We start from the raw sequence: 24,523 nt of genomic DNA on the forward strand, positions 1-24,523 counted from the left end.
AGTTAGAATTCAATTACTCTTTGTTTTACCCAGAACTTGAAAAGTTGTCTACATATCTTTTTTTGTTTCTGTAAACTTGTTAGAAAGATAAATTAAGAACTGCTGATCTGTGTAAATACTTAACAGTTTTTCAGATATGAAGACATTCCCTTCATCCAATAATGTGCACAACTTTGATCAAGAAAATAAATGACCAAAAAGTTATTTTCAATTTGGTAACAGCAATATTCTTATGTATAAAAATGATTCATATTTACAAAAGAATTTTATTTAATTTACAAACATTTCATGAGATAGATGAATTGATGGATAGATATTATCATTCCTTTAGCTGAAATGTTGTACAAGAAAATAAGGTAGAACACTCTCAAAACTAAACAGACAGATAAAGGACACTAGATGGAATAAAATAAAATATTGGGAATGAAAAACATAATCTTAAAAAGAGAAGTGAAGGGGAGCAAAATATGAACTATGCTTCTTGCTTAATTTGGCAAAGCTCAAAGGGGAGTAAAGGGAAAAATCAAGATTAATTATTCTTTACAATCTTTCCTGAATATTTTTCTAGGAATTTCCAAGACTCAACATAATCCATTCATGCAATTTTATAATGTCTATGTGTTGATTTATTTCTAGGACCTAGGAAGATCCAGTATTGCTTTAGTGCTTATTACCAGATAGGTGTTTTCCAAACACTTCTGTATTTTGAAGTCATGTGTTCTATTGCTTTCGCATGGAGAGAAGTCTGTGGTTAATTTTGAGATACATATTTAGTGGACAATTCAAGAAACGCCTTCCTTGAATTTCTGGAAAAATTAAAACACCTTTCAAAAATGTAATAGAGCAGAGGGTTAAATATCTGCCTCCCCAAAGATCAAACATTTATTCCTATCAAATTTCAAATCTTTTTTCAAAATATATTTCCATCTTTTCAAATTGATTTTTTTTCACAATTCCTGCCAACAACTATGTTTAAGAAGTAAGTGCCTTTGATTTCCAAAAAAATGCACATTGTTAAAAGTCAGTATTTCTGAGCCTTCTTAAAACTAATTCAACAACCAAGGAAGACCCTTATCTCTAATAGATGTTTTCCCAAAATATGCTCAATTAATTTTTATCTTTATCACAAAGTAATATGTGTACTCAAGTTCTCCTCAAAAAAAAGGAAGTGGCACTAAATTGTTAAATTCTTATTATAGGAAATAAATAATGAGAAGTGTATGAAACTTAAAAATAAGTCCCTGTTTTTCTTTTTTAATTTCCTTTTCTTTATCCCTCTTTTCATTTGTTAGCAATAGAATATGAGGTATGTACTCCACTTTCACTTTATCTTAAGGTTCTCCAGGCTTGTCTTTAGATTTCTTTATCTGAAGGAGGAGTTTTAGAGTGGAGATACTAACAAAATGTTGTGTTTCTAAGCCAAAACCTTTGTTTTGAAAAGTTTGGGCTCAACAAAAATTAAACTGAATTTCTTTAAAAGGAAAAAAGATTAAAGCTAATGCTGTTAGGAAACAGTAGAGACTCCAAAATACCAAGAAAAATGGCTAGCATATACATGTTTATCATGTGCCAGAAACTTCTTTAAGAACTTTACAGATATCATCTAATTTAATCATCAGAATTACCCTGTGCCCTATCTCCCTTCTGTTGATAAGGAAACTGAGACATAAAGAGTTTAAGGCACTTGTGCAAAGTCACATACCTAGTATTTGGTAAAGCTATGATCTGATACAAGCATTTGATTTCAAAATTAAATCTTAGCTATAAACAAAACAATGATGTTCAAAGTGTAGAAGGTGGCTTTATGAGTGTCATAGAACATACTGTGTATGGCTACTGGCATCCTAAGAATAAACATTATTTTGCTGGAACCCAGAGGAAAGACCTTGCTGTCCAAATTTTCCAATGAGAGAACACAAACATAGAGAAATAGAACCAAACCCATCAGTTTCCAATGGATCACCATTGCTTGCCTGACCACTCATTATCAGAGAGAGGGATTCATAGTGTTGGCCAAATAAGAAGACCCCTAGATAGTGGAACAAGCAACCAGGATGTTGTGCCCAATATGTACCTCCACCTTTGGCAAAATGCGAATGACCTGAAGTACTAGATATAATGACTGTCAAGATGGACATAAACCAAGCTTTAAATCTATGTTTAGGAGGAAAGATCTTTTTCCAACTTCTACCCTGAAACTAAAAATTTTAATCTTTCATCAAACTATATCCAGAAAGGAGTTGGTCAAGTGACTACAATGTAAGAAACAAACCATTAGGAGTTTCTCATCCCATTATTTCATTTAGTCTTCAGAAAATACTTTTGAAGTGATGTTATTGTCATAAATTTTAAGATGAGAAAACTATGACCCAGAGAGATTGGATAATTTCCCAGAGATCATGGGAAAATGGCAGTGTTGGCATTTGAAAACAGATCTATATAGATTTTAATACCATGGTCTTTCCATTTTACCAATTATCTTCTACAAATCCAAATATAGAAGAGGGAAAATGAGCAAAAGAAAATAAAAACAAAATTACCACTAAAAATAGTGTTCCCTATTCTTCCCCAAGTTCCCTCAAGGTAGAGATTTTAAAAACAATGTCATAATATTTGGAATAAGTGCTATTCTCTTATCCTTCCAGTAACTTATGTTTAGAATTGTTACCATAAGCATGGTTACTGCAACAACAGGGCCCACCTGATCCAGGGCCACAAAGGAAAAGCATGACTCTCAGTGCAAAGGTGATTTATTGCAAGTACAGAAGCAAAGAACTCAGGGAGTCCCAAAATGAGTTCAAAGAAAGAATGGGAATCAGGGTTTTTAAAGACAAAGGAAAAGGGTAGGGGTAAAGGATCAAAAGACCACAGGATTCGTTCCTGACAGGTCAGCAATGACCTTGGATCTTTCCAGTCTTGTGAGGAAGGCACATGCAATTTCTCAGTCCTGTGCTGTCTCAGGCACATCAAACTTATTCCTGTCATCCCAGTTTCAGTGATTCATCAGTCACAGTTTAGATTTAGATATTGGTTCTACTGGTGCTATTTTGTGGTTTTGCTTTGAGATGTTATTTTATTCCTGTTATTCCTGTAAGCAGAACCAGAAGTTCTAGTTAATTTTTCCTTCTGGGAACTAAGAACAAAAAGTAAACTACTAAGATTAGATTAATATAAAAGTATCTCAGTTATGTCTGGGAAGATCCAGAGATACTTAAGTAAAGAAATTTTTAATAAGCACATTTTCCAGCTATCAGGATCCTACCCTTCAATCTTTTCAAGGAACTTTATATTCTTCATGATCTCCTCCCTTCCTTGCATGCTTTATATACCTTAACTGATTTTTTTGTTTTTTAGGTGGTCTGGGGATTGAACCCAGGACCTTGTACATGGGAGCAGGTACTCAACCACTGAGCTACATCTGAATCTTTTTAAATAAACTTTGAACACATCCATGTCTCTTACATTAAAACAAAACAAAATAAATGGAAAATATCATTTCCTTCAAAATCATTCATTTCTTCTCCAGCTATTACTTTACTTTTTTGCATCACAGCTCAAACTCTTGAAAATATTTTCTTCACTATATTTGATTCTTCATATTTCATTCAGCCCTACCATAGCATAGCAATAGATTGTCCCCATCACTCCCCAAAAGCATATCTTAGCATATCACCAATATCTTCCAAATTGCTAAATACAAAGAAATTGTTTTCAGTCTTGCTCATAATCTATCAGTAGCTTATAACACTGTTTATGACACATGTAGCAGTTTGATATTATTGATGTCAAACTGGATTATGTTTGTAATCCAAAAAGAAATACTGGATTATGTTTGTAAAATGATCTTTTCCTCTGGGTATATTAGATTATGTTGGATTCAGAGGTTTACTTGATTACTTAATTAAGTAAACCTCTTGTGCCAGTAGAGTGCTGGGATAAAAGACATAGCAAAGGATAGAATTGAGGGTTCTTAATGTTGGAGTTTTGATGTTGGAGTTTGATGCTAAAGTCTTAAACCGGAGCCGCAGGAATTAAGCACACAGAGGAAAGAGAGGCAAGTGCCAGGAATTAAGGAAACTTGAACCTAGAGAGAAGCAAGACCCTTTATAAAAAAACAACTAACTTCTGGTATTTTGCATCAGCACCCCTTTGACTGACTAATACAGAATTTGGTACCAAGGAGTGGGGAAGTGCTTTTGCAATTACCAAAATGCTGGAACAATTTTATAAATGAGAAGGGGTATTTTTTGGATGAATTGTGAGATGCTTGAAAGAAAAGACCTACAGTGCTTTGGAGAGACTATTGATAGCAATATGGATGCTAAAGAGACTTTTTAGGATGCCTTAGAAGTAAATGATAAGAAACTATTATTGGAAACTGGAGGAAAGGAGATCTGTGTTTTAAAGTTGCAGAGAACTTAGCAAGCAAGATTAACTACTGGTGTTTTATGGAAGGCAGAATTTGAAAATGTTGAGCATGGGCATTTGGCTGAAAAATTTCCAAAGTAAACCAGGAGAATGCAGCTTGGCTTCTGCTTGCAGTTTATAGCAAAATGCTAGATGGGAGAGATATACTGAGGACTGAACTGTCAGGCACAAAGAAAACAGAAACTAATTCTGGAAATTCCAAGCCTTGGAAGTCAAGCTCCCAGATGAAAGTGCCCCATTGGAGGACTTAACTAAACTCAGAACTTGTAAATCAAGATGGAAGATGCAGTTATCTCAGAAAGGCTTGTAGAAAGTCTTACTGTCTGAAGACTTAGACCCCTGCTTCTTGCATGCTAAACCAACAAGAATTTTGAGAGAGCTGTATGAACAAAACCACCATTAGCTTGGACTAAAAGGACATGGAAAGTAGAGAATGAAGGAGAAACAGCTTAAGAGGAAAACCATAAAGCTGAGATCTGGAATTAAGAAATAATCTTGGGCCAAGAGAGGAATCCCACCCGTGTACAGAGAGGATTAGTTTGTCCCAGCAGTTGAAGAGGGTGGATGTTCTCAGCCAATGTTGTGGGAGAGTTTTGCCACCCCAGGGTACAGAGAGGGTGGAGCACATTCCACAAGGATTATGGCAGTTAAGGTCAGCACCCCACAGGTCTGAGATGGGTGGACCTGTTCCCCATGGATTAGGGAAGGCCAGGAGGTCAACTGGTTGCTCTGAGAGGGTTGAACCTGCATGCCAAAGGTTAGGGAAGGCCAGATTCATTGCTTTGAATAGGTTGAGCCTGTATGCCAAAGGTTAGGGGGAGTGTTGTCTTCACATCACTGTACTAGGGGGGTTAAGACTATAACCCATAGTTGGATAAGGTGTGGCAATCACCCAAACACTTTTGGAGGGTGAGGTCTGGAGCTTGGTCAATACCCAGATGCTTGATGAGAGTGGAACCAAGAAAATGGCCATTGGGCAAGCACGTAGAAAGGGTGGGTTCCCATATGGCCCTGAGGAGAAGAAACCATGATCTTAAGAATGACTCAGACTGAAATTGAATGGAGGATGCTCTGCATGTTTACTGAGCTGTAGAAGACCTGTGACTCATGCTTCCCGACCAATTTCTCCTTATTGTAATGAAAATGTTTATCCTTTGTCCATTTGTGTATTGGAAACATTGGAAACAGATTAATTGTTTCAGAGGTCTATAGAGGTCTGTATTTTGCCCCAAGGCAAACTATATTTCTTTAAATTAATTGTGATATGATTTAGTACTTGCATTGTTACTGGTTTAAGGAGTTGTTGGTTTTTTAATATTGTAATGTCTTTTTGGAATTCTGAGTGTATAGCAGTTTGATATTATTGATGAATTACAAAAAGAAATATTGGATTATGTTTGTAAATGGATCTTTTCCTCTGGGCATATTAGATTATATTGGATTCAGAGATTTATTTGATTACTTAATCAAGTAAACCCTTGTGCCAGTAGGGCATTGAGTCTCCACCCCTTGGTGGGTGGGGACTCACAGATAAAAGACATGACAAAGGACAGAGTTGAGGTTTCTTAACGTTGGATTTTGATGTTGGAGTTTGATACTGAAGCCTTAAGCTGGAACCTTGGGAAATAAGCACACAGAGGAAAGAGAAGAAAGCCCCAGGAAGAAAGGAAACTTGAACCCAGAGAGAAGCAAGACCCTTTATAAAAACCAACCAATTTCTGGTATTTTGCATCAGCATCCCTTTGGCTGACTAATGCAATACACGTCTTTAAAAACCTTCTCTGTAATTGGTTTCTATGAAATCTTACTTCTTTGGCTATTTTTTTTCTCTCTCCAAATGAATCACTGTTCTTCAACCCAGACTTTAGCTGTGGATGTTCTTCAGGTCTTAGTACAAAGCCCCTTTTTTTTCAATTAGCTATCCCTAGAGGATCCTGAATTTATATCTCAACCAAGTGCCTCAGACTCATGTATCAAAATGTGTTTTTGATCATTTTCTTGGATAATACTGAAGGCAACTCAAATTCATCATGTTCAAATCTGAATTCATGATGTCTTTCTCCCTATCCCCAAATGGGCCTTCCTTTTGTGTCCATTACCTACTATTTCTCTTCATCCAGTGGTCAGTCTTGCCAATTTCTCCTTTACTGCCAAGGTAGCACCACATCTAAATATTTTAACAAAAAAATCACTGAACTCTTTGTTAAACTGCCCAATGTGATGCCTTAGTCCTCAGTATCTCTCAGAATTCTTCATGCAAAAGTAGTTTTTAATTTTCCCTGCAGCACATAATTCAGTGGGTAGAAAGAAGGAAGTTTGCTTTCAATTTCTCTTGTTCTTCCTCCCAAACTCCTTTTTATTATTTCTGGAGGAAAGAAAGAAAGAAAAAGAAAGGAAGGAAGGAAGGAAGGGAGGGAGGGAGGAAGGAAGGGACAGAGGGAAGGAGGGAGAAAGGAAGGGAGGAAAAGAGGAAGGGAGGAAGGGAGAAAGCTCTCATGCAAACTAAACTTATACAAAGTCATTTTTTAGATCCAGGTACCATTTAACTGGCTCTGAACTTTTTAAATCTGGGCTGGAGATCAAATTACAGGACCTCCAACATAGGCATAACAGATACTTCCCCAATTTAACAATTTAGAGTAGCATGTTTACTATATTAATTATTAGAAAAAGACAGCCTGTACCTGCTTTCCCATAGGCTTCCTATCTGGTTAAAAATGTGGAGAGAATTCCTGTGACAAACAAAAATGCTGTGACTGACTTACTTTTTGCATGACTTCCTTGACATTGTCTAGAAAACTACCCAAGTCCATCCCAGATCATTCATGCACTCAGGCACTCTGAGTTGTCACACAAGTTTGTTACTACCCAGCTACCCCCATCCATCTCCTGAATGCGTTTTAATCTTGGTCTGGCCACAGGCAAGAACTGTAAGAATTGGCTGGATCGATGTGCCTTAAAATATCAGTGCAGCACTCTAACTTCTATTTCTGCACAAGTCAAGCCTAATTGTCTGAGGTGCATGGAGAAATCAACATCTCTTCTTGGCAGTGGCCAGTAGATTGGAAGAGCTCACAGATGCTCTTCAAACCTCCTTCCATTTCCTGTGTTTTTTTCATTTCACCAGGACCGGGAACTTTCTTGATGAAGTTTCTCTCTCTCTTCCCCTTCCCCACCATTCTCCACATATGACTGGTTCATATTGGGAAGTCTCCCTGCCCTCAGCCCAGGATTTAGAAGTTAATTTGATATGTGCTGAATTTTCCATGGAAAATTTTGCTATATAGAGACTAGGGATATATACATCTGAGCTTGTCATTACCTTTCTTAACCCTTGGTCAAATAACTTACATTGTCCTCCTTCAGAAAGAAGTAAATTCCAAATTCCTGTGTGTAACATTATTTTAAAACTTTCTTGATCTGATCACAACCAAGTTGAAGATATGAGTGGTGAAGTGCAGTGAAGGTTATCTGATGATTTAAAGGTGTAGATGAAAGGAACCGGAAGGAGATATTTGTTATAGAAAGGGTGGACTGACAGAAGCAGTGCCTAGGAAGAGCAAATCATAGAAACTGAGTTCTTGTAAGGGGAGAGGAGTAAAGACCAACTCCCAATGTTACCAAGGAATTGAGTACTGCCTCCTTGCTGTTTTCTTTGAGAGAAGAAAAAAAAGTAATGCATCAGCTCTTTCATCAAGATTTTTTAATCAATCCTTTTAATCTTTGAAAAGTTCAATACTAAACATAAGCAAAGTTACTCTATGCCACAATTGCAAACCAGCCCAAGTGAACTTGGGTTTCCTTCTATAATGTCTGAGCAACATTATTCCACAGCACTGTAGATTTTCCAACTCTTCCACAGAAGATGACCAAATGGCAGAGAGCAAACTAGTGCCCTTGGGTGTCTTAGAGATGGAGCCTCAAGATTGTAAAAGTATTTGCTTTATCTGCTTTGTCTTAAAAAGACATTTAACTCCATAATGCATCCATGTAAACATTTTTAAATGGGTATTTCTGCAAAATCATTGACACATATCATTTTATCCTGTGGCTTATTTCCTCCCTATGTGAGGTAAAAGCATTTGTAAAAAGCATTTTTTGCTATTCTTCACCTTGGTGGAATCTTTCCTGTATCACAGTTTTAAAAGTTGTGCATATTGCATTTAACATCTACTCTCAGCTCTGTTTTCTTTTGATGGACAGGTCAATTCAGAGGTTTGTGATTGCCTGGGGCAAATGCACAACAAATACATACAAATCAGTGCTTTCTTCTAATTAGAGTTATATGAGAGAGACAAAGTACAAGAGAAATAATTCTATGTTTCTGACCTTGTTCTCTTTCTGAATAATTGAAGGTAATTTACATTGATATTTGAAAATCTATTTAATCTTTACAACCAAATCTATTGTCTTAAGCCAAATCTTTTCTTCTGTTTACAGAAAGAGTTTAGCAATCAACCAGTGAAAAGAAAATGTAGACAGCTGACCTAGATAATGTGGGTGTTTTTTTACACTGCCAAAATTAACTGAGTTTCATGCTCAACCTGCAATTCATTTTGACTGCATAGGTCAGACTTTTGGCTCTATTACCTGAGTCCACTGCATAACAGGTACTTTGTTCTGGTTAAATGACTGCACTTATAGCAAGTTCCTGTGCAGAGTTCACATTTACCTTCATTGAAGCAAAATATTTCACCATCACTCTTAACAGTGCCATTCAGTCTATCTATCAACTGCACTCCAATATGTCCTGGCAGCATTTAGACCATTCGATTTGCAAAGACATGACGGCCCACTTGAGGCCCACCAAATCACTCTTTGCTGTAATAATCACATGTAGCCTTGGCACTCAGACCCAGATCATTCTCCCCAAATAAACGAAAAAAAAAAAAAAAAACGATTGGGGGAAAATGCTTCTTGGTAACAGCTTGAACTTAAATGGCGACAACAGCTGGTTCAGCAGATGTTCTTCATATGATATAACACCTGTGTTCTTGAAGACAGACTCTTGACTAAATTTATACCTCCAGATTTCCTAAAAACTATTTTAATAGAATTTTGCAAGCCAAAATAGGAAACACTGGGTTAAACCAAGAGTTTGGATGACATTTAAAATTAATAATGTTCATTTCTACACTTTTAGTAGACAGATCTTTTGAAATATCAACACCTTTCTGTATATTATCCTAGCAATCACATCTAGAAAAACAATTGGTTCTATTCTATCCTCTTGCTAATATAGAAATAGTTTAAATAAAATGGGTGATATATAAAAAACAGAAACATTATTTTAAACTATGTCAAATTTAAGGTTTGCATTTGCTTCAAGTAATTTTTTAAATTACAAAGTCTTCTTATTCTAGAAGTAGGGTTCACCCTAGGAAATCACATTACTCAGCAAGTACCAGTAAGTTGCTTATATCAAAGTGTAAATGTAATGTAGCATGCACAATATTAATATAAACATTTTTAAATTGCATTCAGAGAAGTAAATTTAAATTCTGGGCTCAGATATTTCAAAAATTCAAGGACCAAGTATTGTAGTAACTTTGACAATCTTGGCTGACAGCAAAATAAGCTATATCTCTGGAACCAATCATTGTTTTTATGTCCCATTGTAATAGAGGGCCACTTGAGCAACAAACACGGATGTGTAATGAGGGCAGGGATGACTTACATGAGCTTTCCAAGATCCTGGTAGTCTCTACGTTGTTTTAAATCAGGTGAAATGTGGCAGTCTGTGTTTAAAACACATAATGTTAGTGAGAATCCAATTACTTCCAATTTTAAAAAACCTATGTATACATTCTATTAATATTTTCCATTTTGATCATAAAATAAGAAATGACATTATATATGCATATGTGTGTACATATACATTTACGATGGCAAATTGTTTCTTAATTGCATAAGATGTGAAAGTAACAATTACAGTATTACTAAATTACCACTGTTTAAAAAAATTATGGATAAATAAGAATCCTCAAGTAAGAGATTCTTAATTAAGAGGCTTTCAGCAAAGCTCAGCAAAAAAAAATTCTTTTTAAATGGAATCATAGGAACTGGGAGGCCTTGTCAATGTAATTTAAAGCTATATACATCAGGCTCAATGTTCCAACAAGCATATTAATGTACTTCATGTAGTTATGGTACAAAAAGGAAAAATATCTATTATTAGCAATATTTTTTTCTTTCCAAAACCTCAAATTATTATGTCCCATTTCCCTCCCTCACTCCAAACCTAAACACCCCCAAATCTAAAAGAATTAACAATAGTAACTGAACTCTTGCTAGGTGTGTAGAATTGTGTCCTACACTCAGCATTCATTATTTCATTTAATATTCACCACCCTGTAAGGCAGGGTGTATTATTATTCTCCTTGGTAGGACACTGTATACAAATCAACTTCAACCTGATTAACTAATTTTAAAAACTTGTATATCGTATTTAAGAATGTCCAGTAAAAGGACAGAGTTCAGGACTGATTGATTCAACACTTTATCAATGTCTTCAATGATCTGTGCTCTTTCTATTTTTATTCACTTCTACATAGCAAAAATTTCACCATAAGTATGGCTCACCTAAGAGTTGCAAAATGGTTGTAAAATGCAGGTGGCAGCATGATCCTTGATTACATCCATCCAGAAAAACACTGGCCTATCTTTCACAGAAGTTTTGAGCAAGCCTCACACCCTTTTCGCCTAAATTGGATTAGATTGGACCATCTCTAAAGCAAGTGGAGGGAGGGCAGTGGTAGTATAACAACTCTTATTGACTAAGGGTATACATAAGAGATGAAAATATGTTGAAGAATACAAAATAATATCACTTTCATTTTCCTTTTGGAAAAAAGATTAAGAATGAAAGTGAAATATTTTGTCTGAGGTTCTGCAGTAGCTGAATGATAGCATCTAAATTGAAACCTTATATATGCCATGGTGTGTATTCTACTTCATTTTGTATTTTACTTGTATGGCTGGTTCAGGTGTACTGAAGTAGGGAGGAATGGGCATAAGAAAACTAACTCCTTCCATTCCTGAATACATAATTCAGTAGTATTGCTCAACTTCCACAGATATTCAATTCCATAGGATGTAAGTAGTAATCCTTGATTTCTAAAAACATCTATTTCAGTGACAAAATGGAATAAACTTATTTCTCCCTAGTCTCTCTCACTAAGTGCCCTGGAATCCTGGACATAAATAGGCAATAGTGTGGGATTATGAAAGATGTCCAGGGATTTCTGGAGTTGAGGGACAATATGGTGGTTAGTTCCCAGGGTTTTCTTTTACTCTTCCATATATCATAGGCTGGCCAATAGAGAAGCCTGCAGCCCTGAACTATGAAAAGGCATAGATAAAGAAATAAAAGCATGAAGGAAAAAAACCTGCTCTCTCTAGACAATGGACTGGGAAAGGGGCAGCCCAGCAGGACAGAAACTTCCCTACCACACATGGTCACCACCACTCCCTACGCTGTCAGTGGTATAAACAATAACATTTACAATGACATAAAAAATGAGAAATACTTAGTGATAAATCTGACAAAAGCTGTTCAAGACCTGCACTCTGAAAATTATAACCTATTGCTGAAACAAACTACAAGTCCTAAATAGATGGACAAATATACTGTATGTATGGATTCATACATTATAAGATGTTAATTCTCTCTCAAATTCGTCTATATATCTACAGATTCAATGCAATCCCAATAAAACCTCCAAGCAGATGTTTTGGTAGTACTTTATAGGCTAATTCAACAATTGGCTCAGAAATAAAAACCAAAGAAACAAAAACAAACCTGATGAAACAGCAAATGCATGATCCATAAGAAAGTCAATTGAAAAATTGAACTTAATCAAAATTAAGAATATCCAGTTTTTAAAAAATACTTTTAAGAGGAAAAAAAAAACAAGCCATAGATTTCAAGAAAATACTTGCAAATCTCAAATCTGATAGAGAATTTTTATACTGAATATTTAAAGAACTCTCAGAACTCAGTAAGAAAGTAAACAACTAAATAAAACTCAGCGAAAGACTTGAATAGAATAGGCAAATCATCGATGTTCAATGAAAAGATGTTCGATATCATTAGTCATTAGGGAAATGAAAATTAAAAACATAATGAGATAGCACTACACCTCTATTAAAATGACATTAAAATAATTGACCACAACAACCCTTGGCAAAGATGTAGAGCAACTGAAACTCTCGTATTCCACTGGTGGGGATGTAAATGGTATAACCAGATGCTTAAAATGTTAAATATATAGGTACCATGTAATTTAGACATTCTTCACCTGGATATTTATAAGAAATAAAAATGAATGCATATGTCCATACAACAAAAACTGGAAGCAATCCAAATATCCACCAGCGAGTGATGATAAATAAGATATGGTAAATCCATATAATGTTATACTCCCCAGCAATATAAAGGCATGAAATGTTAATATACTCATCAAAATGAATAAATCTCAAAATTATTTTCTGAGTGAAATATTCTAGACAAAAAAGTATATATTTTTATTCCATTTATGTAAAATTTTATAAAATGCATATGAAGGTATGGTGACAGCAGATGAGTGTTTGCTAAGGCAAAGGGAGTGATATGTGCAGAGGGGCAGAAGGAATGGATTACAAAAGGACACAGGAATCTTTTCAAGGTGATAGATTTGTCCATCATATTGAATGTGGTCATGATTTTATAGGTGTACCTATGTCAAAACTTATCAAAGTTTACACTTTAAATATGTGTAGTTTACTATGTCTCATGCACCAGTAAAATGCTAAGGAAAAACATGTTGTAAGGTAAAATTTGAAGTATGCATAGATCAAATTAAGACAGGTCAATTTGATACTTAATAAATGGTATGAGACTTCCAACATTGAGCTAAAAGTTTCTATCATTAGAACAACATTACTATATTAAAATAGAAGTGTCATGGTATGCCAGTGAGATTTAGGAATGGCAGATAACTACAGTAAGGCTCAGCAAGAACAGCTGAGGCCCTTAGGCTGTTAATGCCACCATGTCAAGGTCTGGAGAAAAGCTTGAGTTAGATTCATATCAGTGTTGTCATTATCCAGCTTGAAAGAACCCATACTCAATTCCCATCCAAACCATTTTTCACTCCTATCCAATTATTAAGCCTCTCATAGGAGAGATTTATTTTTTTCTCATTCCTGAGTTTAAAAGTGTTTTTAAAACATATGCTCTTTAATTACTATGCTTATTATTTTTGAAAACGGACATCTCATTTATAGATATATAAATTATATACATACATATAATTAGGAGTTCCAGATTCAGCACAATTTGAACTTTTATGTAACACTTTTTTTCTCTAAGAAAAATTAGGTGTCATTTTTTGCAGCTCTTACTCTAGGTATGCCTTCTGCTGAGAAAGACGTTCACAAATGAGAAATGACATTAAGGTGTTTGTAAAAGTTATAGACTGGCCAAACACTTTTAAAGTGATACAGCCTTAACCACATTAAAATTTGATTCTTTAAAAGACAGCTGCTTTGAGAATATATAAGCACCTTTGAATGATAGAACTGCTGTCTTAAACACTTCCCCTCCATCTGTGTATAATAGAGATATATTGATTGTTCCTTGCCATCTATATTTTTGATGACCTTTCTGTAACTGACACAATGGCACAGTGTCACTTTCAACACTATTCATACCAACATCATTAAATCAGCAGGCACAAGGAGAGCACAGCCCTGGAGGGTGGGGGTAACTCCTTTGGAAAAGACAAGGGCAAGTCAGAGACATAACTTCAAACATGTTGAAATGTCTGTTACAAAGATGAATAACAAATATCCTAGAGACACATGTTCTTTATAAGCATATATAATATCATCAACATATTTGGAAATTTTAATTATTCTATTTTCTTTTTCCTTTCTGTATTCTGGGAAGTTTTTAAAAAAATTAGCATGCAAACTAGGTCATGGGCATGGCAGGGGAGGGAAACGTAAGGAAAAGCAAAATAAGAAATGAAGAATGATAAAGGCAAACATAATTTCAGGAGAAGGGTACAGTCAATTTAGAGAACAGTACTGACTCCCATGTGCTCGGTGTGGAGAGATGAAAAGCACCCTGCAGTTGGAGTTTTATGACTCCAAAATTGACAACCTATCTCAAGTTTCTCATCTACAAAATGAGAAATGTGTACATATAAAGCATTGTGCTTTTCTGCAGATCAAAATAAGATTAATGTGAAACATTTAAGTATCATTGAGCTTTATAGATATAAGATATAATTGTACTAAAATTCTGAGAATTTAAAATCTTATCTATTGACAATTTCGACATACTATAATGCAACTGTCTCTATAAACTCCTGGTTAGTTGTAATGAAAAGTTCAATTATTATCTTTCTACTCCAGTAAATTTGATGATTTCTCTTTTTCTACCATACTAGAGAGAAATATTGAAGTTTACAAAGTCACCTATAATAAAAACCATTTCTCTCCAAAACTATTACAATTAGTGCACACCAGAAGTTGTTCATGTTTTATAAGTGAACATTAGGCTGGGAATTAGCAAGACATCATATAAGTATTTCATAAACTTAATTGATTCATTGTTTACATTAAAAACAGAGTTTGGAGTGACAGTGGAAATATCATTACAAAACTGTTAATCTTGCTCCTTTCTCTTCTTTACACATGGCTTTTCCTGGAAATAAAAGAAAAATGGTGGCAGCTCCAGAATTTCTGTATAGGAGAAGTTTAGTGGAGAGAACCTGGTGGGAAACTGGTGGGAAGTCAGAGAGAGGCTGGATAACTTGAGATGTTCCTGAATCAGCACGGAAAGGACATGAATCTTCACAAGGCTGCAGGTTTCTTTTGATTAGACATGGATGTCCTCTGGTGGTTTTTAGGTAGTTGAGGAAGGAGACACTGATATAGATTGTGACCCTGTTTCAGCTTCACACTTCCAATTTCCCTACTTCCACCACACACATCCCTAATAGTCTGATGAGACCACTGATCAAGGAGGCCAGTCACCATACTGAGCATACCAACTCAGATCACAAAGTTCAGAAGTTCATAATAGTATTCTTTTTCCTTAGCAGCAGAATACCTTTCAAAAATGCAAACTTTGAATTTCTCTAGTCTTCAATCTTCCAACTACATAATTTTATGTTGACTTTGGTGAGGATGCAAAGATCATAGTAATGATAATGGTAAGCACTGCTTTAGATCCTGCAGCAAATAATCCTAAGACATTCCTTTTGTCAGTCAAATACAATTAGAATATTATTCTTAATTTTCCTAAAGACTTCAATTATTTCATAGATTATCCCCTAAAAAATGCTCATCATTTTATTGGCAGAGTCCCTTCAGTGGTTCAATCAATGGAACAAATCATTAGTGGTAATTATAATAACTCACAATTTAGAACACAAAGTTGAGGAACAATTTTCTAAAAGTTCTCAACAAATAGAATGTGATACACCACAATGGCAAGAAACTTGTATATGCCATTTTATTTGTCAGCTAACTATAAGATTTGTGGAGAAAAATACATGGTGCACACCACTCACGAAAACAGATTAGGTATGTCTATCTTTAATTTGAAGTAAATTATATCATCTTTTGATGGAAGAACATATATATTTAGATTTAGATTCTGGTATGGTAATAATAAATAGGTTTTTTTCTTTCATGTTCCTGTGCTAATCAATACTTGGAAACAAATATGTAAATTATCTATCTATTGAGACCTAAACGATCACTTTGAGCCTTGCTGCCCAAGAGGGGGAATTGAACAGTTTTCTACAAGGCACACAATGGTGCAGAATAAGCTCATTACTAGTAGGGGATTGAGACTGATGAATGTGTGATATACTAATTACCCTCAGGGATTCAAACTAGTGTTTTAAAACACTATATATACAGTACTCTGCAGCCAAAAGGATCATTATATTTTCAGAAAATTAGAATCTTACTTAACAAAATGGCTGAGCAGATACAACTAGGAGCAATAATTGCTCGACTTAGACTTCCTTCCTTCTTTATCTGGGATTTTACTCAGAGGAAGATATCCTGTGTGGTCAACCAAGTTTAACTTTAGGAATGTTCACCTGTGTGGGTCTCTTCCCAGGATGAAGAATTGTCCTCCAAGAATAGGGGGAGGACAGAGATGCTGCCCTAGCCTGGGTCTACCTGCCTTGGTAGTGGTCTTCAGGTGGATGTCCACCTGCCCCCAGCAGCAACCTGCCCTTGTGGATCTCATCAACCAGAAAGAAGCTATCCTTGAACTCCAGGAGTAGGGAACTGAAGACCTTACTCTACTTCTTGTTTTTTATAGGGAGGGGGCTATAATTCTTTTAGGAAGAGAGGAGTTTTAGGTGTGAGGAGAACTGAACAGCACTGAGAATCTGGTAGAGATGGACTTTCTGCTGAGGATTTCCTCCAGGCAAAATACTCACTTGAGCAAAAATTGGGGGAGGAAGTGAGATAATAACTATGACAATAATAATACCAAAACGTGGAGCAGGAAAGAACTACTTATCTTTCTATTCTTTCAATAAAAAATATAGGGTATTATTATAAAACAAGGTTACCAAAAAATATTAGGCCAAAAACATGTAGGAAAAGCATATTACAGACATGTGATAGACAGATACTATAGTCACTATTAAATGTTAGTATTTTGAATGTTGGGATGTCAGCCTTTCAAAAATACAGAACTTTTGTGATTTGATTTCTCTTCTACTCACTACCTTACATGCTTTCTCTTTCTTAAAGTTGTGTGATTGCCACATGGCCTTTCACTGCTCCTCTGGGGTTCTGTACCTCTTGCATGATGTTCTTCCCTGATTCTCTTGAACACCCATTCTCCCATTCTGTCCCTTCCCAAGCCTGACCATGCTTTCCCACTTATTCCTCCCACTTGTAGCCTAAGTTGCATACTTTTTAGGTTCACTGTCCTCTAAAATGAGTATCTGGGCATCCAGTTCTCTCAGACAGTGATGGTCACTGTCTGAGAAGTGAAGGTATGGCTTCTAGAACATCTCTACTGGATCACCCAGGCCTCTTCACAGACAAAATGGATTAGAATCAGGGAGGGTGCAGAGGTGGACTTTAACAAGCATCCCCAGTGATTCTTATGCACACTTAAGCTTGATAGCCATGGTCTTAGAGAACCAACCCTGATTTCCTGATCACCAAGACACTCCTTTCAGTGGTCATGAGACACCCGGTCAAGGAGAACTCTTCTATCTCACACCAGGTTCTCCAAGGAGTGGACTGAAGTCCCAAGGTCTCTCTTCTGACTGATATGAATTATGCTACCCTTAGCTGAAGAAAGTAAGATTAGTTTTTAAGTTATAAAGCATGTTCTTCTTACTTAAGTTTCCCAAAAGTGGTATCTGTTACTGCCAAATAAGCAAATACAAGGAATTTTTAAAATGTATTTTTGCTGTTGTTGCTGTTTATTTGGTTATTTGTTGAGGCCATACTGCATATTGAAAAGAGGACTGACTCAATATGTTCCCAAACTAACTTTTTAATCTAATCTCCCATAATTTATCTTTCTACCCTGTAGCTGATACAGTAACTTTAACCTCATCTCTATGCAGTGCTTGCTATTCCTTGAACACACCATGTACTTGTCAACATTGCCCAAAGTAGTTTCTCTTTTTCCTTTTTGTCTTTTTTGTAAAAATTTTTATTGCTAATGCTGCTGCTTCTTTCTTATATAGCACTTTACAGTTCACTAAGTATTTCCCCAAACACCATCCTACCGAATTCTTACAACAATCTCAAAAGGTAGGAATAAATTAGGGATTAGAGACCTTAATTAATTCCCCAGGATTCCACATCTGGCAAGGAATACAGTAAGGATTCAAACACAAGTTTTAAAAATTTTGATCTAGTATTCTTGTCAGTGAATGAATCAGTTTTCCAAGTAATAATCCACATAGCTTTCCAATGGGAATTAATATCCTTTATCAATGTAGAAGAATATAGCAAGGAAATTGATTTTTTTTTAATGTTTAAGGACTGTTAAGAGGATTAAAATACACAAACACAAGAATAGACAAACTACTCTGTGGTATTGTAAATCGAGGTGATTTTTACCTTGGCAAAGTAGAAGTCAGTGTTTTAATGTGTAGCAGAAGAGCTTCTGGAGATTCTAGGTTTCAGGTAATACTCAGTTGTTTGTTTATTTGTTTAAATCTGGGTGCTAATTACACTGATGTGTTCAGTTTGAAAAAGTCATACAGTGGCATAACTAGAAATTGTTCACTTTTTTATATGAATGCCTTACTTCACTTAAAATAAGTGTGTACAAGAAGCTCTAAGCAAAGAATTTACTCATGTTAGTCTGTTTCAGTTTCCTGGTTGCTAAAAAAAATACCATTTAATGGCTTAAACAATGGAATTTCTGGGCTCACAGATTTGAGGATAGAAGTCCAAAATTATTGTGTCATCGAGGTGATGCTTTCTCCCGGAAGACTGTCATTCTGAGACTGGCTGCTGGCAATCCTTCGTCCTTGACTTTTCTGTCACATGACAATGCATATAGCAGCCTCTCCTGGCTTCAGTCTTCTCTTCCATGTTCCACTGACTTCCACCTTCTGGCTGCTGCCTCTGGCTTTTTGTCTCTGTGGCCTTCTATATAAGGTATTTAGTAACAGGATTAAAACCATCCTGAGTCAGTTGGGCCATACTCTAACTGAAGTAACCTCATCTAAAGGTCCTCTTTACAAGAATTCACACCCACAGAATTGGATTAAGTTTAAGAATATGTTTTTCTAGGACACATAGCTCTAAACCAGCACAGACGATAATAGAATTACTAGTCTAATTATTAAAATCTTTATTATATAGGAATAATCAACTAATCTTACAGATAAGGAGACTAATGTTTCCAGAGTTTCAGCAAACCTCCACTCACTAGTGAATCACAAAGCTGCAATTCAATTCAGGTAGAATCCTTTGCCTTAATCCTCTTCTGTAAGAAAACTTGCAGTGTAAGTGAGCATTACCCATGGCCTGCCTTAGATAATTGTTCTCTGAATACATATTTATATATATCCTTCTCTCCTTTTTTGCTTTTTGGGTTTTTTTGTCTTTATTTTTTTTTAATGTTACATTCAAAAAAATATGAGGTCCCCATATACCCCCCACCCCCTCATGCTACTCCTTCCCCCATAACAACAACCTCCTCCATCATCATGAGACATTCATTGCACTTGGTGAATACATCTCTGAGCACCGCTGCACCTCATGGTCAATGGTCCACATCATAGCCCACACTCTCCCACAGTCCACCAAGTGGGCCATGGGAGGACATACAATGTCCAGTAACTGTGCCTGCAGCACCACCCAGACAACTCCAAACCCCCAAAAATGCCCCCACATCACTTCTCTTCCTCCCACTCCCTACTGCCAGCAGCCACCATGACCACTTTCTCCACACCAATGCCACATTTTCTTCAATTACTAATCACAATAGTTCAAGAATAGAATATAAGTAAGTCCACTCTAATCCATACTCTATTCCTCCATCTGGTGGACCTTAGAATGGTTTTGTCCACTCCACATCTATATCAAGAGGGGGCCTAGATTCCACATGGATGCTGGATGCAATTCTCCTGCTTTCAGTTGTAGGCACTCCTAGCTTCCTGGTGTGGTGGTTGACCTTCTTCACCTCCATGTTAGCTGGGTGGGGTAAGTCCAATAAACAAGAGTGTAGGAGTTGCAAGTCTGCTGAGGCTCAGGGCCTGGCTATCACATGGTCAGTCCAGAGATTCAGGTCCCCTGGGTATACACTAAAACCCAGCACCAACTACAGATCCGGAAAAAGTAACAGGAGAGGCTTGTGGACAAAGATCACATCTGAGTCCAGCTCTATCACACAGAAACACAAACTCCAAAGTAGGGCCAACTGACATGGCACTGAACTCCATCTGCCATGACCATAGCACCTATGGATCTCTGTAGCCCTCAGAAGAACTAATACCTGGTTGTAGCTACTTTATCTGTCTCTGGGACTCTGCTCATGTGTGCTTAAGGGCAATACCACTGATAACCTCCTGGCTCTTTTTAGAGACTCATAGCCATATAAACTCATTTGTCCTTTCCATTTCCCCCTTTTATTCAGGTCAAAAAGCATTTAACTCCTGGTATTATATGTAGACTGAGATATTCTGCTGGTCTGAGTAGACCCTTTTATTCAAGGTCTTTTTCTAGTTACATCATCAGCTGGTGCTTGGTAGTAATCCCTCGGCACCAGGGAGGCTCATCCCCAGGAGTCATGTCCCACACTGTGGGGAAGGCAACACATTTACCTGTTGAGTTTGGCTTCGAGACTGGCCACATTTGAGCAACACGGAGGCTCTCAGGAGGTAACTCTTAGGCACCCTGCAGCTCTAGGCCTTGTTCTTATTTCAGGTGCACAGGTTTACAAGCATAGTCATTAGTACCAAGGGCTCATTGTTGGACCTTCCTTCTTTTTTGGTCTTTGCCATTGCACTTGGGGGATTGTTACTGTTCCTTTAGGGACTGTGATAGAGCTCCCCTGTCTAGGAACTCAGCATTTCCTCAGTTGTTGTTTTTAATTGTAACCACTATGAAAATATCCAAACTTTTATGTACCCTGGATATATGCCCTGGAGAACTCCCTGCCAACCATGTGTCCCCTGTCAATAACATCCCACACCAGTATATATATCCTTCTTGAACCCAGAAGGAGAATATCTTCCTCTTTTTTCTATTCTCCACTGAGGCTTATGAATTTTGTACATTGTACCACCCTTAAAAAAATGCATACCCCTCACACAAACACTTTTAAGATTGTGATAAAGTGTAACAATATGGATATATTAAAGTAGAGACCATATCATCAATGCATTTTTGTATTATCAAGCAAATTGTTACCTTTTTAAAATAAAATAAAATTTTGAAAATGAACTCATTAGCTGACTAAAGATCTCTGCAAATTATGTAACTCAATCATCTATTATCCTGCATTTACAAATGTCTGCTTATGTGGCATTTCATAAAATGCCCTTTTCAACATGGAATTGGAATAAAATACAGCTCTATTACCAGAATTTCCAGCTCTTGAAAAAAGGTAAACAGAAAAAAGGTAAAACAGAAAACACGAATAAACAAGTCTCCTATGCATTAGTTTCCTTCCAGAAGCAAGGAAAATTCTAAGTTTAGAAAACTTTGCAAAAAGCTGTGCTTTTGTTTTTAGCTTATAAAGATAAATAGGTTGACAAAATAATTCATTATTCTTCCTTAGATTCACATGTGTTCCTTACTGGTAGTAATTTAATTGAGCTCCATGGTTGAGAAATTTTCTGCTTTTAAAATTTTAAATATCTTATTCTAGATGTATGAGAGAATAGGGAACTGTGGTTTCCACTTCTCACATATTACTGGAGTATAGTGATATCATAATCATTCAGTCTAACTAGTGTCACTAAACTAACTTAAAAAGAATTTATTATTGAGTGTTGTGAAGTCCAAATATTATCATCATTATATCCAAAATGGCTAATATATTTAGGGAAGACTAGAAAATTTTGTTTCAAAAAGAAAAAAAAAAGTGAATAAAAGATGGTGAATGAGTAGCCAATAGAATAAGAGATGAGAGAAGGAATTTAAATAAATAAATAAATAAATATTTATAAGAATTTAGAGAAGCCAAAAGAACATAAGACACCCCCGCTCCTCTCTTGTTATACTGACATATATTAGGAATAGTTCCAGGTTTTCCAAAGACCTATTGAAGTTCAAATATATCTATTTATATAAAAAGAAATGGTCCCCATAGGTGGAGAACTTGAAGACATTCATTGTTATGGGAATGGAGATGGGATTTTGGAAGCCCACAATCTGACTTTGATTCCCAGCTCTGAGAGTTGCTCTCTATGTGATTTAGGCAAGTCATTTGAACTCTGTGACTTAAAGGGATACCATAGCAGTTCTCAATTTTCAAGTTTAATGTATAGATAAGAGAGAATTGAGTAGCAATAATAATATCTAGAATATATTAAGAATATATTAAAATGACCCAGAGAACATTTTAAGTATTTTACATGCATTACCTATTTTAAATTCACAATAACCTGAGAACGGAGGTGTCATTTTTTCTCCATTGTGTAGAGAAGAAAAGTAAAGCACAGGGAGGAAAGAAACAAGGTTATATGGCTAGTAAGGGAAAAGACTGTATTAAAACTAGCTAGTTAGTCTAGCTTAAGAACCTATGTGCTTAATTATTTTCTCTACTGACACTGATCTTAATTTTAACCACTTAGAAACATACTTGGCACATAAGCTCCCTGTAAATATTTGCTGTGCAGATAAGTGAATTAGTTATTGTACTAAGGCATTTCAAGGGAACCTTGAAAGTAAAAATTGTTCATTTTAGCAAAATGCCTTAGAAGAATTTTTAAATGCTTTTAAAATTTTTAGGAGTCCTTACCAGTGGTTTATAATTAAAATATGAATTCATTTAAATAAAACAGGCAAGGAATATTTTATACTTTGTAAAAAATGATAAATTTTGGTGTAATATTATTATAAATGTTAATGTTCTTAAGTAATACTTATCTTTTCATGCATTATAAGAAAATATAATACCTTAATGTATGGCATTAAATGCAAATGATAAAAGTTAGACCTAACTGGATCAAATAAAAGAGTTCCACTTATGGGTATAAGCTGTTCTTTTATGCAACATATGCAAAAAAATATATATCCTACACACACATACATATTAGCTTTCATGCAAATTCTTCTTCTTTCTCTAGTACCCTGAGGGATTGCTTGGTTTAAAGTGCAATTAGTTGGGGGAAAATATTTTGCTTTTTTAATTTTCTTTTGCTACTGACACTAGCAATGCTACCTTGGAATTAGAGATAAACATTAGTTTTATCATACAAAGGCAATAACAAGAAAAGGAGAGCTGTTTCTTGTGTCTTCCATCATCTGAGCTATTACTTACTTCTGTGTTAGGCTATTCTGATTAACTAAAACTTAATGATCTTTAATTAAATAAAATGGAAATCTTTCTGATTTCTTTTTAAAAGAAATGGTTTTTAATATATTTATATATTTCAAAGCATAGTGGATTGGAACAAAAATGTAAATACTTATATGTATTTTAAATTATCTCATTTTTATCTTAATTGCATGTGTTTGAATAAAAGGGCTATAACAGTAAAAGCTAAATGCACAGATCAATTATCAACTTAGTAAAAATAGAGAAAATACTTGTTTGATCTCTCTTCCCCCTAATTGAGAAAAAGTCTTAATTAATAAAATAAATTCCATAATAAAGGAAATTATAGATCCCATTTATGTTAGTAATAGTAGCTAGATATGGTATATTATAAGTAAGGTTGATAACTATTTCTGAAACATGCTGCTCTGAACTTCTCCAGTGGATTTCATTATCCTGTGAAGGAGACCCCCACATCCTCTCTTGCACATCAGCCTTTGCATTGTAATCAACTGCCCATATGTATGTAAGCGCCATGCAACAAACAAACAAAAAAAAGAAAAGAATAAAACAGAAGTCCATTTCCATAGATTTATCTTCAGCTCATGAAAATCACTGAGGGTGTTTATGAACAATCATTTATTACCTTCCATGGGGCCCATATAATTAAAATTGTCTGTATCACTGATTTGCTGTTGAGTGAGATTTAGAAGAAGAGTGATATTGCTATAAAATTACACAGACACAGATTTCATTAAACTGTCCTCACTGGGAACTATTTGTCTTTCTATACTATGCTCTTGTGGTCTCTCATCTGTAACTGAGCTGATGTTGAGTTCCAGAAAATAGGTCCAATCCCTGGAGGCCCTAATCACACTAATCATAATTATCACCAATTGTTGCATGCTTTTTATATGTCAACCAGGGTTATAAAGGAATTACAATAATTAACTTGTAGTATTTTATACAAAGCTACCTGTAGGCATGTGGATTTACTGTAGAGAAAACTGGGTCTAAAGACATTAAATAAGTTGCTAAGGGACTAGAAAAGGCAGAAAGTGCCTCACTGAGATTTAAACTCAGGACTACCACAGGCCCTGACTTTTTATT

General features: G+C 35.6%; 1 long non-coding RNA gene across 1 annotated transcript in view; it reads right to left on the bottom strand.

Moving 5' to 3' along the window:
* Positions 1-2,732: 2,732 nt before the first annotated feature.
* The window catches only part of LOC139436373 (uncharacterized), a 37,507-nt gene continuing 15,716 nt past the window's right edge, over positions 2,733-24,523 (bottom strand). The window contains exons 2-3 of the long non-coding RNA XR_011645588.1: positions 10,106-10,166; positions 2,733-3,088 (exon numbers count right to left, since the gene is read on the bottom strand). This is a non-coding gene — a long non-coding RNA (uncharacterized lncRNA). The remainder of the gene's footprint in view (positions 3,089-10,105; positions 10,167-24,523) is intronic.

This window comes from Dasypus novemcinctus, chromosome 14 (assembly GCF_030445035.2).
Source record: "Dasypus novemcinctus isolate mDasNov1 chromosome 14, mDasNov1.1.hap2, whole genome shotgun sequence".
Lineage (NCBI taxonomy): Eukaryota > Metazoa > Chordata > Mammalia > Cingulata > Dasypodidae > Dasypus > Dasypus novemcinctus.